Source organism: Malus domestica, chromosome 10 (assembly GCF_042453785.1).
Source record: "Malus domestica chromosome 10, GDT2T_hap1".
Lineage (NCBI taxonomy): Eukaryota > Viridiplantae > Streptophyta > Magnoliopsida > Rosales > Rosaceae > Malus > Malus domestica.
In genome coordinates this window covers 10,748,011-10,750,891 of record NC_091670.1, presented here as the reverse complement: position 1 = coordinate 10,750,891, position 2,881 = coordinate 10,748,011, and the positions used below count along the sequence as shown (strand labels likewise).

The following is a 2,881-nucleotide window of genomic DNA, read 5'->3' as shown; positions in this document are numbered from 1 at the left end:
ATGTTATCAAGAGAACTTTTATATGTGAAACTAGTCAACTATTTGGACTATCTCTCTAATAAAAGTATAGTCCACTAACACATGTGAGTTCTATCTTTATTGGAGAGATGATACAAATGATAGTACACATAGATGGTAAAAGTAACATTTTTTAACGTGAAAAATCCTTAAAAACAAAATCAAGGATAAGTTGAAGGGTTTGAGATACAGTATAGGTGCGATTAATTGGAACTTTGTAGTGTTGGGACACTCGATTAAAAAATTGAGGCTCTTTGAGACTGAATGTTTCTCCATTTTAAGTGCTCAATTAATTCATAATTTGACCCAAAAAATTAATTCAAATGCATGCTTCCAAAGGCACTGACTGACTGACTGACTGACTTCACTAGAAGAAGTTTTTAAGTGTACTTATAACAAAAAAATAATATAATACTTAGTATAATATATGTGGACGAAGGAAAATAATTACTTCTTGCATGTTTGCCATTTGCTACCGAGAACAAAGCCTAAAATGCTGAAAAACTTATGCATGTTTTCCATTTGCTCACCATACAACGGCCTCAAACATTGAAATTTTGTGCATGGTTGCCATTTTTCAGCATTTTACTGCATTTCATAGCAAATCGTTGTTGACTGAACTGCAGGAGAAGCATTGTTGTTTGTGCCAAGAGAACTTATCTTTACGTGGAAAAAGAAATCAAACAAGAGACCTAGAATTGAAGACCCCTAATTCGTTTCATTTTCCAGTTAGGAATTTTTCTATTTTCAGTAGTTTACTGTGTCCTTGATACATATGCATTTAAACTCTAATTAATTAGACAGCCAGCCTCTTGCATTTCTACCTTAATTCGTTTCATTTTCCAGTTAGGAATTTAAACTCAATTTAATTTGACAACTAATTTTCAGCCTCTTGCATATCTACCCTAATTCGTTTCATTTTTCAGTTGGGATTTTTTCTATTGAAATTTCATTCTGTCACAAAATTGGACTGTTCACAAATAAGTCCTTCAAAATTCCCTTTTACAGAAAAAAAAAAAACTCTTAAAACATTGCTTATTTACTGTAAATTAATGGTTTTTTTTGCTTCTCTGTATATATTTTGATTGTTTTCACTAACATTGGTGAATTTTCAGGAAGATCGAAATCAACAAAGGGTAATGCATGAGACACCAAATGTTAATCCAAACTTGCAAACCCAATGATGTGTTAAAAATAGAAAATAAGCACGTTAATTAACGCTTATATAATAACCCAATCATCAACAACCACATCATTTGGTTTACAAATTTGATTTGAACATTTTGATCTCCCTACCGTGAACAAATAATGTCACTTGGTGGAAATTCAACAAACTCCAAAGAAGTTTGACCTTTTAAGCTTTATTCAAATAACATAACATTTTATCATAAACTTAGTGAGAAAAACCCAACAGAGTCCTGCATTAAAATTTAAATATTACATTGAAGTGGATGTTGGAACCCACACAAGATTATCAGCAGGAAAAAAATGGCACACAGGCGAAGACCCTGGATTAATCTTAAGAACTTGAAATGAAGCATGATTAGGGCTCCACTGAGAGGTGTCCATGTGGCAAACAGCAACAGCATCTACTCGATCTCCATCCTCACCACCCAATAAAACTTTGTAAACCTTGTTACTGCTTTCTTGGCTGTGACAGTAGAAAACTGCATAAGGGTAAGGCAAGGTGTGACAAGCTACCATCTTTGTAGCTAAAATCTCTTTAGGCTCTTCCAAAATAGTGTAGTTTTGGAAGAGGATAGTTGAATTGGTGAGATGGGTTGTGGCTACAACACTGAAACGGTTGTCGAATCCGAAGACGCCGCGTGCGAAATCAAGCATGGATTCTAAGGAAGTGGCACAGGACTTGATCTCTCCTTTGATGGGTGCAGTCTCACAATGTCTAAGAGTATCTTCCATGGCTTTGGCTTGGGGAGAGTCTTGAGAGAAGGAGAAGAATTGAAGAAGGTGGTGGAGTTGTTTTGATGAGAAGGGAATTGGATCAACTTCTTCTCTTGGCAATAAGGGGGGCGATTTTGAAAGGTTTCTTTTTGGAAAATAGATGGCCATTGTTTTCCCCAGGTTTAGGTCCTTCAAGGTAAAGAAAATCATATGTGAAGGGTCCATGTGATCCATGTGAGATGATGGATGAGCATGAACATGCTCCGTATGTGTTGTTTCCCACTGTTTTTCACTCATCTTCCTGCCCTCAATTCCCTGAGCACACTGCATAAATAAATGGAAGAGAAAATAAGACATGAAAATTTGAAAACTGCAACTAATTTCTAATAATTCTTTTGTAATTCAACAATACTAAATGAAAGAGAAAAAAAAAAAAATAAGGGAATGAAGTAAATATTACCATAACAAGCAGTAGTAGCAGAAGTGAGGAGGTCCAGAAAGCAAGTCCAGAACCCATGTTTCTTCTCTCAGTAAAACTCCTTTCCGTTCTTTTCATCTGCTAATTCTGAAAGAGCACAAAGATTGACCATCAAGATATGGAAAGTCTTTACTCATTTAATGGGTGAAAGGTGAGCATGTTTAATTGATTGTGGCAAATGCATCATTGACTTGAGGAATTGGGCCCGTTGGCTATCCACTTGTTATTGTCTCTTTATATTCTTATCATTATATTTATTCACTCAAAATTTCTTGGATACGGTTTATATTCCATGAAAATATCAATAAAAACAGAGAAAAATATGAAAAGGGGATAAAGTTTAAACTGCACAAGATTCGTAGTTAAATTTTGGCAAAAATTCACAAATTTTGTTGATACTTTTGACATATTGGTTAAATATATATCAACAAACTGACATATGACATTCTCATCAATTTTATTTTAAATAATTACGTTTTTGAG

General features: G+C 34.4%; 1 long non-coding RNA gene across 1 annotated transcript; it reads right to left on the bottom strand.

The window, feature by feature from the left end:
• Nucleotides 1-1,333: 1,333 nt before the first annotated feature.
• LOC103449839 (uncharacterized) lies at nt 1,334-2,612 on the bottom strand. The gene is made up of 2 exons (XR_011572073.1): nt 2,381-2,612; nt 1,334-2,244 (listed from the first exon to the last, which is right to left on the bottom strand). It is a non-coding gene; the product is annotated as an uncharacterized lncRNA (long non-coding RNA).
• Nucleotides 2,613-2,881: the final 269 nt, after the last annotated feature.